The sequence below is a fragment of the Thalassophryne amazonica genome, chromosome 12, assembly GCF_902500255.1.
Source record: "Thalassophryne amazonica chromosome 12, fThaAma1.1, whole genome shotgun sequence".
Classification (NCBI taxonomy): Eukaryota; Metazoa; Chordata; class Actinopteri; order Batrachoidiformes; family Batrachoididae; genus Thalassophryne; species Thalassophryne amazonica.
The window spans coordinates 22,651,365-22,666,544 of NC_047114.1; the positions used below are offsets into that span (position 1 = coordinate 22,651,365).

The following is a 15,180-nucleotide window of genomic DNA, read 5'->3' on the forward strand; positions in this document are numbered from 1 at the left end:
CATGAAAGTATTATATCTGATGTGTTATACTCTTATTTAGTGTCTTTTTCACATATGTTGTGTGGTATATAGTTCCAGGTAAAACCAGTTACAAGGTTTATTCTACAGGACCTGTTTGGTTTTTGAAGCGGGAATTTTGGAGCCACGCTGATTTATACCTATATAAATCTAGACAAAAGAAACTACATTACCCAGAATTCTTGGGGGTGGAGCTTTTTGAACCTTTAAAAGAGCTTGCACCCGGGAAATCTCTTTTGCTCTTTTCTCTTTGCCCTCTTGCTATTCGCTTTTCTTTTTTCTGAGTCTAAAGATGCTGCATAGCCGTCAAAGATTTACAACCTTTGTTTAAAAGCCACGTGCTACTTAAGACTCATTTCTTGTTTTGCGCAATTACTTTTTCCGACAGATAACTTTTGCAACTTTTGTTAAACGCTCAGGCGCATTTAACTTCCTTGTTCGATTTTTCAAATTAAACCTTTTTCTTCTTCAAATCCAAATTACTTTCTTGAACATTTTTCTCATAAAGTCAGCTATTTTTGCATTGAGTTTTGATTTGACCCAGCTTCCAAAAGATGACGACGAAAGATGAATTTTTGATTTTTGATAGAGAATAAACACACTCAAACCTTTATTCTGATGAGTCAGACTCCAGAGCGCTGCAGAGAAAAACATCCAGGTCAGCTGAGACGTTCAACAGCGACTTGAACCGCCGCCGCAAAATCACAGCGCAATAACAGAAATTGTCCCCGGTGACCAAGAAACCGGGCGGGTTGGACCGGCAGAGCCTCTTTGTCAAGGTCCCTGAAGAAGCTGTGTGGCGGACGGAGCGTCAACTGAACGGAGACGATTCCAGCATCGGACCTCGCGGAGACCAGCTGTACTGCGCCAAGTAAGACTGGAGCCTGTCAGATAAACAGAGTGGCTTTATTTAACTCTATTCAAAATCATTAATCTTCTCTCAAGTTAATAAATACCAAAGTAAATTCATTGCTAAATTAGGACGTTTTTCAACTCCTAAAACTCCCGCTACGAAACCAAATTATCTGAACGTCATATAATCATTGCTCATTGAATGTCGTCATCATTAAATTGCTCACTGTGATATGTCCTGTTATTTAACTCCTGCCAGAGTTAAAGAAATATCTTAAATGTGTGAAGTTGTCTGTGATTTTTGTATGATTTTACAGAGGGTGTCGGATCTGACCTGTGGAGCTTACGCCTGAAAGTTCAAGACTGATTTTAATATTTCTTATCAGCTGACCCTAAAATCAATGATATTATAACCTTGTTATAATAACATTCAGGCAGTGATAGGTGGTGCCCCCTTTTCGAGGTAAAATTATCCACAAGTGATAATTTCCAATATTCTAAACACATTATTATATTCTTCCTGTGGTTTCTTCCTACAGTGTCTTTCAGGGATGTTCTTATGGCTGTTTTCTTGTTTCTCTTTTTAGATTTTCTAGATTCTAAAACTGTCTGACCTGCTCTTACAGAAGAAAACATATTTTTTGCAGCCACAAAACTGATGGAGTTCCTTCAGGAATACAGTTCAGGTGAGAAATTTCCAGGACCAGGACACCCCCACCCCCCACCCCCAAAAAAAGCAGACCCTATCAAGGATCTAAAATGTGATTTCTGCTCCTTTCTAATGTATATCTACCCCCCCAAAAAACTTTTTTTGCAGACAAAGCTGAAGGGGTCATGAATCACCCTCTAATAGAAACCTGCCTGACTATTACAAAAACTGGCTCTTAAATAAGCATTTTCCACATTGTCCCACTTTTTCTGATCTGCACTTGTATGAGGGTTACAGTTAACAAAAATCAAAACTGAGTGAGCATGTAAGGAGGAGACTTGTGAGAGAAGCTACCAAGACACTCATGGGAATTCTACAGGAGTTGTAGGCTTCTGCGGCTGTGGTTAGAGAAACTGTGTGCATAGTGCACTAAAAGGCTATAATTTCAAAATTGTTAATGACATTTTTTGTTAAACCAACTGAATTAAATCACAGTTTACAGTGCATGCACCTTTTGCATCTCATTGGTTTCGTTTTCACACCTTTGTGGTGGTTTACACAGGACAAAAATGCGGTCACTGTCCAAATGTTTATGGACCTGAATGTATTTTTCTAAAATATGGAAGAAGTGAAGCGCTGTGGCGCCTTTCCAGATGCACTGTATAAAACGAACTGGTGGGATTGCTGCATCATGCAACAATTATCACTTTGCATATCACTCTCCGCCACACCCCCACCCCCTGCCACACTCCCAGCATTTTCAAATATAGCGGTTGATCCTAGGCCATTGAGAAGGTGTGCAGGGTGCAGAACTACTTTGTGTCCCTAGGGTGAATGAAAAGTTTGAGGGTCACAGAGCTTTCTCTTATCATGCACCTGCTTTGTGGAATGATCTCCTTGCATCTATAAAACAGTCAGATTCTGTAGAGAGTTTCAAGTCCAAACTTTAGAAGCACTTATTTTCCCTTTCGTATGGCTAGCAGGCTGGCATAGTATGGTACTATGCTCTCTACCCTTTTAAATTCATTTTATTATTAAACAGAGTGGGCCACGGCCTCAACTTTATCTAAAGTCTATGTCTTTTAGTGAAGCTTAGGGCTAGTGGCTGGTGATCACCTTAATATTTCTTCTGTTTTTCTTGTTGCTAAATGCTGATAAATTATACTGTATTTGTTGTCTTTCTGCCGCCTGATTCTGTTTTTTTTTTCTCTCTCTCTGTTTAAGGTGAGGCTGCATCCAGAGACGGGAGTGGGTGTTCTTCTTTTGCAGGCCTTCCGTCTTGTGCACCAGCATGGACTTCTGCAATCTTCCGAAATTTCCTGTATTGTCTATTGTGGCAATAGCATGGCCCAAGCAGAGGGTCGCCCTTTGAGTCTGGTCTGCTTGAGGTTTCTTCCTCAAATCATCAGAGGGAATTTTTCCTTACCACTGTCACCTGTGTGCTTGCTCTAGGGGCTGGCAAGTTTAAAACTTAATTGTGTGAATTGCCTTGAGGCAACTTTGTTGTGATTTGGCGCTTTATAAATGAAGTAAATTGAAAAAAAAAAAACTGGTTAAATAAAGGTTAAATTAGAGTTTAAAAAAAAAACATTCTGTTTTATTCACCGTATTCAGGAAGTCAGGGTGGGTGGCTCCATTTTGTCAAGCAACGTCTGGTTTGCCATTGCGTCGATGATTAGCTACATGGGAACATAGTATGCAAGAAGTGTCCGAACATGAGCAGCATTAATTGTTCAGTTCGTGAGTTCCACAACAACTGGAAGAAGAGGAAATGATGTTTTGAACATGGAAAGGAGAGATCTGAGTGCTGTGGATGAGCATTAAACTTGTTCCCTCCTCCATTGAAAAACGAGGATCTCCGGTGCTGGCTAAAGGCACTGAATTTGAAAAGTCCACCCAAACGTCCCTATGTCCATTATGTATGTCTTTTCATTTTATGGAGAAAAAACACACACCACTGGATCCTTACCCAGAGAAATGGTTGGGCTACAACCCTCCATTGAAGAAGCCACGGCAGATGCTAGTGAGACAAATGGGTAAGCTGTGTTTTGTAGCGTTAGCTGCTATCTAATTTTCTCATTTTCTGGCGTTTGATACAAGCAAGCACTGCATGAAATAACACCATACGTATATTCACGTTACGTAATCTTGGTATTACGGTGGTACTACTTGTCGGGTAGTATTTTAACTTGTTTGTGCTTTTATACAAGCTTTGTGCCGCTTTGCAGTGCGAAGCTCATAGTTCCTCATAGCCAATCCATCCACGCCGAGTGACAACACAAAGTACTTAAAAATAATTGAGGGCCACTTTTTCATATCATCTTCCCACTCTGTTATGACCTGTGGGTGAGCCAGAGTCGATCCCTTTGAGCTTTTAAAAAAGGTTTTTGTTTCTACCCATGTAATATCTTTCATTGTTCTATATTGAAAACACCACTCAGCAGAAGTCCTAAGACAAAACGGAAATGCCTCTGTTGTAAAAGTGGGCGGGGCTGAATAAGGTGAATAGCAAGGGAATTTCTGAACACACTCAGAAGTGTGCGACTTTGAAGATGTTTAACGTGAAACGGTAAGAGGTAGATAGAACTGATTTTACGCAATGTTCGTTTCATTCATTCATTTTCAGCCGCTTATCCAGCTGTGGGCAGAGCTTGACAAACCAATTTGCCCCACTGGTCCACAAGCCCAGTAGAATTTAGAAGTTAGTGGCCCACAGTGTAGGACCACTGGCCCATGGTTTTGCACGTGAGAGTTTATGATATTCCACCTTGAAATCTTGCAAATAAAACTGCCTATATAATATAAACCAATCCAGAAAAAAACATGAAATAGTCTATGGACCATGAAGTTAAAAAAATAGAATTTATCAGAGGACATTCTCAAGTGTAAAAAAAAAATAATAAAGTGACTCCCATAAAATTTAGAGGGCAGTTTTTAAGCAACCCTCAGAGTTGGCTAACTCAGTCAGAAATGTAAAATACAGATGTAGGTCCATATCAAAACTAAAAAGTATGCCTTGTCTGGATTGGAGTTACAGATCTAAAAATTGAAAAAAAATGCTTGGCTCCTTTGCTAATGTTGTCACCGTGGGGTTTCCACAAAGGCAAGCTGGTTAGACTTTTAAACTAGCTTCAAAACAGCCAGGGTCTACCAGGACCAAGCATATACTTTACTTACTTGTCAGCATACGACGGATAGGCCCTGCAGATTTGGCAGAAAACCTCATTCTTCTCTTGGTCATGACCAAGCCACGGCCATTTCTGTGGCCAGGTCGGGACAAAACCTCATTTCCTCTTGTTTCTTTCATATAGCCTGTCTCTCTCCCTTAACTCATCATCGCTAAGTTTCCTCTTCTGGCGATTTCCTTTAGCGAAACGCTTTCCTGGTTGTTGTCCGGGTTTGGGTGGATGTAGTTTAAACATATTTCAATAAAAATTTCAAAGCGTTCTGTTAGATTTGCGTCTTGTTCGTCTTCGTTTCCTGCAGCTTCCCGCACATTTAAAGATGCTAACGAACATTGCTGAAGATCGGTGACGGAAACGGCTGAACGCACGCTCCACACATCGACGACATGCATTTCAATATGCGCAAGATTCTGCAGGAGCATGGAGTGTGGTTAGGGATGGTTGTTGATAAGATTTTATCTATCTATACCATTATCGATTCCGTTTATCGATCCGATTCCTTATCGATTCCCTTATTGATACCACTTGTGAATTTTCTGTGTCCTAAAAGTAGGTGTTAAAGGTTTTTATGTCAACGGCATTTTATTGAGTCTTAAAGTAAATAAATATGAAATTGATCACTGGATCCTTAAACTCAGGACCTAAATAAACTCTACATGGTGGCTTCTTGATCTCTGAATATAAATAAAACCTGTAGTTTTTGTCAAAAGCATTTGCTTTCAGACATTATTGGCATGAATGTCTTTCCATACCTCTGAGCTGAGCTCTTGCAGCTGGCTGTGTCAGCATCAGTTTAATTCATAAAGAATGCAGGACATCTCATTTGAAGAAAAAGTTTTAGTCGATTGTAGTTTATGTTCTGTATTACAGCATTTGGAAGGAGGTGTCATTTTATTTAAAGCGGCAATTTGTATTGAAGTTATTAATTCCAACTGGACTCTGTCTTGGCAGAGAGCCGCGCAGTGTTTGGAGCTGTGCTAACGGAATGGAGGACGATTCTCGTTTCTTGACTGCCACAAGACACGATCCCACTTTGCGACTTTAATCAGGACAAAAGTGACTCACAGTCACGATTGACATATTTTAATGGCTTTGAGAGGAGTTAAGAAGCTGACTTTCCACTTCTGAAGAGTTACTATTATTGCTGTTGGTGTTGCTATTATTAATATATTAATTTTAAAAAATTACAATTTTTAATACATTTGACTCTTTAATGACAAGCGCTGAGCCATTAATTATTATACAGAAAACAAATGCACACAAACGTGCTAAAATGCCAACAGCTAATGCTAACTTTAACATTGAAAACACCATAGACATGCTAACGCATTAGCATCTGTCCCATTTTTAAGTTATAAAATACATCTACGAGGTCTGTTAGAAAAGTAACGGACCTTTTTAGTTTTTGCAATAACCTTATGGATTTGAATCACGTGTGATTGCATCAGCCAAGCTTGAACCTTCGTGCGCATGCGTGAGTTTTTGTGAGCAGGCTTTGAGTGAGCACTGGTCCTCCCCCCTCGTCGGATTTTCATTGTGAGGGAAATGTCTGAATGGCTGGAGCAGCGGTGCATCAAATTTTTCCAGAAACTGTGAGAGACAGCCAGGTGGACACCATCTGGAAAATTCAGATGGCTTTCGGTGAAGATCTTAACACAGATTAAGGACCATTACAACCGGATTAAAGACGGCGCACAATGGCGGATGGCACGCCGCACTCTGAGCAGCGATCGACAGGCTGAAACGACCAGATCATTTCCAAACTGAATGCTGTGTTGATCCGGGATGTCGTCTGACTAGCAGAGAAATGGCAAGAGAGGTGCACATAGCACTTTTTCGGCACATTCCACTGTTAAAGGAGATTTTGTCATGAAAACAGGAGCGGAGGAATTCGCCACGGAGCCGCTAATGGCGCGGAACGAAAGCACCTCCGTGTTGGTCTCACAGGACATGCCCTGACATGCCCAGCTCTTCGACAATTTCTCGGATACTCACTCGACTGAAAAGCCACCCAAAGCCGGCTGAATATTCCGAATGGTGGAAGAGCTGGGCATGTCCCGTGAGACTTCCAACACGGAGGTGCTTTTGTTCCGCGCCATGAGCGGCTCCGTCCTGACGCACGAATTCTGCTGCACGTCTTTCATTACAAAATCTCCTTTAACAGTGGAATGTGCAGGAAAAGTGCTATGTGCACCTCTCTTGCCATTTCTCTGCTAGTCAGATGACGTCCCGGATCAACACAGCATTCAGTTTGGAAATGATCTGGTCGTTTCAGCCTGTCGATCGCCGCTCAGAGCACGGCGCGCCATCTGCCATTATGCGCCGTCTTTAATCCAGTTGTAATGGTCCTTAATCTGTGTGATCCCCATAAGATCTTCACCGAAAGCCATCTGAATTTTCCGAATCGTTTCCACCTGGCTGTCTCTCACAGTTTCTGAAAAAAGTTTGATTTAGCAAAGCGGCAGTCACTCCGCCATTTTCCTGACAATGAAAATCCGCCGAGGGGGCTGGACCACTCCTCCCACAAGGCGTGCTCACAGGCGAATGACGCAACCAACAGGCGTGAAAAAACTCACACATGCGCACGAAGGTTCAAGCTTGGCTGATGCAAGCGCACGTGATTCAAATCCATACGATTATTGCAAAAAATAAAAAGGTCCGTTACTTTTCTAACAGACCTCGTATCAACTGTTTCAGAGATTATAACAGGTCGGTTTAACATAAAAGGGTAAATACGAGGTCTGTTAGAAAAGTATCGGACCTTTTTTTTAAAAAAAAAAACAAAAACTGATGGATTTGAATCAATCAATCAATCAATTTTTTTATAGCGCCAAATCACAACAAACAGCTGCCCCAAGGCGCTTTATATTGTAAGGCAAGGCCATACAATGATTATGTAAAACCCCAACGGTCAAAACGACCCCCTGTGAGCAAGCACTTGGCTACAGTGGGAAGGAAAAACTCCCTTTTAACAGGAAGAAACCTCCAGCAGAACCAGGCTCAGGGAGGGGCAGTCTTCTGCTGGGACTGGTTGGGGCTGAGGGAGAGAACCAGGAAAAAGACATGCTGTGGAGGGGAGCAGAGATCGATCACTAATGATTAAATGCAGAGTGGTGCATACAGAGCAAAAAGAGAAAGAAAGAGTGCATCATGGGAACCCCCCAGCAGTCTACGTCTATAGCAGCATAACTAAGGGATGGTTCAGGGTCACCTGATCCAGCCCTAACTATAAGCTTTAGCAAAAAGGAAAGTTTTAAGCTTAATCTTAAAAGTAGAGAGGGTGTCTGTCTCCCTGATCTGAATTGGGAGCTGGTCACGTGCTTCACGTGGTCACGGGAATCAGGTGTGCTTGCATGAGCCAACCTTGAACCTTCATGCGCATGCGTGAATTTTTTCACGCCTGTCGATTACGTCATTTGCTGGCAAGCAGCCTTTATGTGAGGACGTGTGTCGTGCTCTCGGCGGATTTTCATTGCAAGGAAAAAGATGGAACGACTGGAGCAGCGCTGCTGCATCAGATTTTGCCAGAAACTGGCCGACAGCCAGGTGGAAACCATTCGGAAGATTCAGACGGCTTTCGGTGGCTTTTCAGTCGTGTGACTATCCGAGAAATTGTGGAAGAGGTGGGCATGTCACAGCATGTCCTGTGAGACTTCAACATGAAGGTGCTTTTGCACCGCCATTAGCAGCTTCAGAACGAATTTCGCCGCCACTCTTTTCATGGCCAAATCTTCTGTCTCAATGGAATGTGCTGAAAAAGTGCTGATGTCCACCTCTTCCGCAATTTCTCGGATAGTCACACGACGGTCCCGCATCACCACAGCGTTCACTTTGGAAATGATCTGGTCATTTCAGCATGTTGATGGCCGACCGGAGCGTGGCTCGCTCTCCACCGTTCTGCGGCCGTCTTTAAACCAGTTGTACCGCTCCTTGATCTGTGTGATGCCCATAGCATCGTCACCGAAAGCCGTGAAGTTTGATGACATGGAGATGTGAAGAAATTTGACTTTGCTGCCGCAAAATATGGTAAAATAAATAGAATTTTGCATATTTTTGTAGTGGCCCCTCATTTGATAAAATGTAGTGGCCTGAAAGTGGGCCAAATTGGCGCCGGGTCAGCGGGCAAATGGCTATGTCGAGCCCTGGTGGGTCATGGTGGTTGCAGATCAAGTAACTCATCTCACACTTCCCTATCCTCTGTCAAGTTCTGTAACTCTTCCTGGGGGATCCCAAGGCATTTCCAAGCCAGCTGGGAAATATAATTTCTCCAGCATGTCCTGGGTCTTCCTTGGTCCTCCTCCCAGTTGGACGTGTCTGGAAGACCTCCCTAGGGAGATGCTCAGGTGCCCGAACCACCTCACCTGGCTCCTTTTGATGCAAAGAAGCAACGGCTCTACTCGGTCCCTCCCAGACAATTGAGCTTCTCACCCTGTTCAGGAGTGCAAGCCCAGATACCCGGCAGAGTAATCTCATTTCCGCTGTTTGTACCTGCGATCATATTATTTTAGTCAAAGCTCGTCACCATAATTGAGATTTGGAGCATAAATCAACTTATAATTTGAGAGCCTTCCAGCTTGGCTCCTTTTTCACCACAACAGTCTGGTACATTGTAAAATTTCAGACACTGCCCCAATCCATCTATAGCTCTCACGCTCCAACTTACCCCAACTCGTGAACAAGACACTGAGATACTTAAACTGTGGTAAGTTTCCCCTGACCCAGAGGGGACAATCCACTGTTTTCTGACCATGGTCTGAGATTTGGTGGTGCTGATTCTCATTCCTGTCGCTTCACACTTAACCTCAAACCTGGTTAGTGCGCATTGGAGGTCACTGCCCGATGAAGCTAACAGAAGCACATCATCCGCAACAAGCAGAGATACAATTCTGAGATCACCAAGATGGACACCCTCTGGTGCTGGACTGCACCTTGAAATCCAGTCCATGAACATCACAAACAGGATTGATGAAAAGGGGCAGCCCAGGTGGAGTCCAACACCCATTGGAAACAGGTCTGATGTAATGCTGAGAATGTGGACACAGCTCCTACTTTGGTCATATAGAGACTGGATCTCATGTTACAGCAAATCCGGTACCTCAAACATCTGCAGCACTCCCCACAGGATACCCAGAGGGACCCAGTGATATGCCTTTTCCAAGTCCACAAAGCACATGTAGACTGGTTGGTCATACTCCCTTACTTCAGATCTGCTGATTGAAAATCAAAACCTCATTCAAAAACTCCATTAATCATGCAGGTACATATTTCCTTTACTCCATCCTTTGGAGGACTGTCTCAGGTTCACATTCTGTGTAATTGCATAGAATGTGCAATTGCATTTGTATTTTGTTTTGTTTTCTTCTTTTTGATCCATGTTTTGATGGACAGCTAGGGACCGCTGGTTGTTCATGCTAATACGTTTTTGAGGGTGTAACTATGTACTTTCAAAGAAAAAGGTTGGAGTGGACAAAAGGCTCACATGAATGTACACTTCCATGATCCATACACACAGGACTTTATAACTCTGGTGAAATTATGCTTTTGTGTTTGATTCTACACACTTTTATATGTGTATGAGTCTCCTGGTCTACAATTCCACAGTATCTATTCCATCCATCTAATAACTCAGTGTTGCTAGAGCCATATCACCACTATTGTCTTTATTATGATGAACGTTGTTACATCCGCCAAGGATGTAATAAAATCATCAGGGTTTGTTTTTTTATTTGTCTGTCTGACTGCACAATTACATCAAAACTACTGTACAGACTTTGATGAAATTTTCACCACAGACACATATTAGCCCATGGAAGACTAAATTAAATTTTGGAGGTGATCCGAATCCGGATTCTGGATTAAGATTTCACTTTATATACCTTTTTAAGGTTTACGTCAAAACTACTTCACAGATTCTGCCAAATTTTCACCACACATTTGTGTTAGGCCTTGGAAGACTTCATTAAATTTTGGAGGTGATCTGGATACAGATTCTGGATCAGGATTTCACTTTGTAGACTTTTAATGATTATGTCAAAACTACTTCACAGATATGACATCACAATGTAAAACCAAGATCAAGAAGACACTATTTTGTTTCAGCTTGGGAATTAAATATCACATTGCAACATCTTCAGTCGGACCACTCCAGTTCAGTATGCAATTATTGCATTGTGTTGTGGAATCCGGATCCAGGTAAAGTCTGGGTCACAATGTGAATCACATATCTGTAATTCTGAGTCCTTGTCAACCCTGTGCGGATGTCGGAAATCTCGGATTGCTGTTGTTCTGAATGTTAATTTGTTTCCTTGCAGTCGTGCTGCAGCAGTTCGTGAAGAAAGACGAAATGCTCTTTGAAAAACAGGAGTTGAATCTGAGTGCTGACCACAAGGACAATATAGAGGAAAAGGAGAAACTTTTCACAAAGCAGAAGACACAACACCTTCACCAGCTGGAGGAGTCTAAAATCATGAAAGTGCCTTTCACCATTGTCCCTGTAAAGTGCGAAAACAATGAAGAAAAACTACTGCCATCACAGGTTCATCAAAGCTCAGGTTTCAACTGCCTGGAAAACACTGTTACCTTTGTAAGTGATAGCAATTTTAACAGTGCTTTGATACCATTTAATTTCTCAGAATGTGGTAACATAAATTATTCAAAACATCATGCGATCATTCAAGTGAATGAGAAACACTGTCATTGTCCAGAGTGTGATAAAAGGTGGAGACAAAAGGACAATCTGAACACACTCATGAGAGGGAATACAGCAAAGAAAGCATTTGGCTGTTCTGATTGTGGAGGAAAAATGGGTGAAAAAAGCTGTCTGGAAACACCCATGAGATTTCATACAGGAGAAAAGCCATTTGGCTGTTCTGAATGTGATAAAAAAATTTGGGCAAAAAAGTGATCTGAACAGACACATGAATATTCATAGAGGGGAGGCAGATAAACAGTTTGGTTGTGCTGACTGTGATAAAAAATTTAGAGAAAAAAGATGTCTTTACAGACACATGAGACTTCATACAGGAGACAGACAATTTGGATGCTTTGAGTGTGGTAAACATTTTTGGCATAAATGGAATCTGAAAATACACATGAGAATTCATACAGGAGAGAAAGACATATCGAAAGAGGTGCAGTAAAACCTGATATTGTCATTTGGAACAAGCAAGAGAAGACAGCAAAAATTATTGATGTGACAGTCCCCAATGACTATGGCCTGAATAGAGCTGAAAGGGAGAAAATTACGAAATACCAAGACCTTAAAAATGATCTACGAATAACGTGGTCATTGAAAGAAATTGATATCATACCAGTCGTGGTGGGAGCAACAGGGCTTATGAAGAAGAACCTGAAGAAATATCTTGAGGCAATCCCTGGTCACCCAAGTGCCCATGAGGTGCAGATATCCGCAGTTAAAGGAACAGTTACCATCTTGAAGAGAGCCCTCGGATACAATGCCAATAATGATTAATGATTAGGATGTAACTGTAGACCCCAGGGTTGGGGCCCATTACACTCTGTAAAAAAAGAAATTGAAGAGAAATAAAAAAAAAGAGAAAAACCATTTGCTGTTCTGAGTGTGGCAAAAGATTTAGAGAAAAAGTCAGCCTGGGAACACACACGAGAATTCACACAGGAGAAAAACCGTTTAGGTGTTCTGTGTGTGGTAAAGAATTTAGAGAAGAGCGTAGCCTGAAAAAACACATCTGAACTCATACTGTAAAGGAACCATTTGTCTGTTTAGAGTGTGGTAAAACATTTGGAGAAGAAAGCAGTCTGAATAAACATGCAAGATTTCATACAGGGGAAAAACCATTTGCGTGTTCTGACTGTGGTAAAAGATTTGGAGAAAAAAGTAATCTGAGCAGACACATGAGAATTCACACAGGTGAGAAAGATAGGAGAAGGAGAAGATAAAAGAAGCGGATTTACCAGTGAGAAACCATTTGGGTGTTGTGAATGTGGTAAAAGATTTAGAGAAAAGGGTAATCTGAAAACACACATGAGAATTCATACAGGAGAGAAACCATTTGTCTGCTCTGAGTGTGATAAAAGATTTAGAGAAAAAGGCAACTGGAAAACGCATATGAGAATTCATACAGGAGAGACAACAGCCAAAATTAGAGGCGTAACAGTCCCCAATTACTATGGCAGCAACAGAGCTGAGAGGGAAGAAATTGCAAATTACCAAGACCTCAAAAATGACATGCCAATAACATGGGCATGGAAACAAATAGATGTAATACCAGTGGTGGTTGGGGCGACAGGGCTTATGGAGAAAAATCTTAATGCCTAGAGGCCAGTTATCAGCAGAGGTGGGTAATCCCAGTTTCAGTGAGTAATATTTGTTCCATGCACTCACTAAACTAGCTGAGTGTGCTAGGTTGATGTTTCAGGTGGGTAGATGAGCTAATCTGTGAAATCACCTGTTTTAAATGCACAGGTAGAAACAATACATGGTAGGATTTTCCCTTACTGAAGCTGAGGTTACGGACACCATGTTTTTGTGCATACGCACGCTTTGAGTCCCCAGGTTTGGTGCTCATTACACTCTGTTAAAAAGAAACCCAAGAAAATGGAATAAGAGAGAAACATTTTGGCAATTCTGACTGTGGTAACATATTTGGATAAAAAGGCAGTCTGAGCATTCCAATGAACATTCATACTAGAGAGACCATTTAGTTGTTATGAATGTAATAAATCATACAAAATAAAAACATCTAAACACCTATGAAAATTCATACTGTAAAGAAACTATTCAGCTGCAAGGCTTGCAAATGCGCGTGTTTTGAGGTGACCATTAGTGTAAGAGCTTCATATACAGATGGCTGTCCATTAAATTAATTATTTGTTTCATCATAGCAGCAGAAAGTGGTTGCCAGAAATATGCTGTAATTAGTCATGAAATGCACAAATGGTTTAATTGCACAAGCTCATTAAAACCAATGGTGGGCGCAGTTCCGCTAACTGCTAATTAGCAAAGCTAACTTTTTCTTTAGCGTATTAGCTTTTCAGCTAACATTGAAAGCCATCAGCAGACCAATTAGCTTCCACTAAATTTTGTTCTAACTTTCAGTCCGCTAACATTTTTATGCTGGCATAGGGAGTAAAGGTTAATGGTCAAAAATATTTGTAAACCCTAAATCATACATGTTAGTACCTTTTGTGTGTTTTGCAACAGTCAGACCGCTGTGAGAAGCTCAGCCCTCCACCAGCAGAAGGGGGCAGGCCGGCTGCCGGCTACTGTTGCAAAAAGAAAAAAAAAGAAAGAAGTCATTTACTTTCCACATGCAATGACACAGACGTGTGGCAGGAGACATGAAATGGAACGCACTTTTCACTTATGGTTTCTTTTATGAACAGAACTAATTGTGTAATATACTAATTGTGTACTAATTGTGTACTAATAATTATGAACAGAACCAGACATTTTATCGACATTAAGGCCAACTCTGTTATTTTTCTAAAGTAAAAATATCGCACATATCTTCATGCGCTAAATCTGAAGGTTTGAGCATTAACCCGCACATGCACCAAAAGGCATCAATTCCTCCTTCCTCCCCCTGTCAAAATACATAGAACACTGCCATCTACTGGATGGAAGTGTGAATAGACCAACATATTTGTGAATGTCAAACGCAGTTTTATGCTCAGAATATCTCAGTATTGGGTGATTGAGCAAAGCGATGAATGTGTGTGATCAGTGATCAACAAAGGCTGAATCACACTTCACAAACAGAATTTTCACTTTTGAAAATGCTTTTTGTTATTTTAAATGAAAAAAAGACATATTTACAAATACACATTTGTAAAAAACCAACACATGCTACAGTAACTTGACAAAGGGTGTCAGACATAATTACATAATTTACACGGGGTGTCAGACATTGTCTTTATGCATAGGAAAACATTAGTGAATGATGTGTTACCATCCCATTTCATGTTGTGGGTATTTCAGTCATTCAAAAATGTGTTTTGTTGACATGATGAGAATTTTTTTTCATTCAACAGCAACTTTTGTGAAACATTTACATGTTTTTATTTATTTCAGTTTCATGACAGTATATCATTTTAAAGTGGAATACCACACACAAATTACAATTGGTCTATTTACACTCCCATCCAGTAGATGGCAGTGTTCTGTGCATTTTGACCGGTGGAGGAAGTGATGAGAGGAGACTCAGCCATTTCCCATAATGTCTTTTGGCGCATGTCTGTTAACGCTCAAACCTTCAGAATTAGCGCATTACTTTAAAAGATATGTGCGACAGTTTCACTTTGTAAAAATGGCAGAGTTGCTGTTCATGTCGATAAACTGTCCGGAATTAGTTTTGTTTATAAATGAAACCATGAGTGAAAAGTGATTTGCATTTGCTCTCTGGTGCCACTGTCTGTGTTGCTGTATGTTAAAAGTAAATGACACTTTTGTTTGGCAGCAGCGGGCCGGATGCATGAAGAGAAAAGCTCTGGCTCGTA

At 41.2% G+C, this 15,180-nt stretch overlaps 2 long non-coding RNA genes across 2 annotated transcripts; both read left to right on the top strand.

Moving 5' to 3' along the window:
* The first annotated feature begins 760 nt into the window (after positions 1 to 760).
* Positions 761 to 11,081, top strand: LOC117521639. Its single transcript, XR_004564009.1, has 4 exons — positions 761 to 889; positions 1,188 to 1,333; positions 1,458 to 1,556; positions 11,016 to 11,081. It is a non-coding gene; the product is annotated as an uncharacterized LOC117521639 (long non-coding RNA).
* A 1,383-nt stretch (positions 11,082 to 12,464) lies between these two features.
* Positions 12,465 to 12,810, top strand: LOC117521626. Its single transcript, XR_004563997.1, has 3 exons — positions 12,465 to 12,478; positions 12,554 to 12,559; positions 12,644 to 12,810. It is a non-coding gene; the product is annotated as an uncharacterized LOC117521626 (long non-coding RNA).
* Positions 12,811 to 15,180: the final 2,370 nt, after the last annotated feature.